Source organism: Arachis duranensis, chromosome 4 (assembly GCF_000817695.3).
Source record: "Arachis duranensis cultivar V14167 chromosome 4, aradu.V14167.gnm2.J7QH, whole genome shotgun sequence".
NCBI lineage: Eukaryota > Viridiplantae > Streptophyta > Magnoliopsida > Fabales > Fabaceae > Arachis > Arachis duranensis.
The window spans coordinates 69,124,832-69,125,306 of NC_029775.3; positions in this window are offsets into that span (position 1 = coordinate 69,124,832).

Genomic DNA, 475 nt, shown 5'->3' on the forward strand with positions numbered 1-475 from the left:
TTCCTTTATTCCTTCTTCTCTGTCACCGCTGGCAAACACAGAGCCTGTAACACCCTCACTATCCGAATGTCACGCTTTCGACTGCGCCACTCTGATAGCTTGGGTATTACGACAACTCTACACATATTTAATACTAAAATAGGAGCCTGTTTAAAACTTAAAACCGCATAACCGTTCAAAAATACTTTTTCGATGAAAACATAAATATATATGTAAATATAACCAAATACAATACCTTTCTGTTCCCATGGTAGCCATAGTGGTGGTTCTGGGCAACATCTTGCGAGTCCTCCTCATCCAGCGGTGACGCAGGTGGCTTCCCTTCCCGTCACAGCATCCTTCGCGCGTCGTTTCTCCCGGTTCTCTCTCCTAGACGCGTCTTCTTCCCTTGATTCTCGCGATGCTCCTCTTCTCCGTACATCCAGTAGCAGCAGCTTCCTCTGATGCCAGCTTGGGTAGTGGACTCCACCCTCGA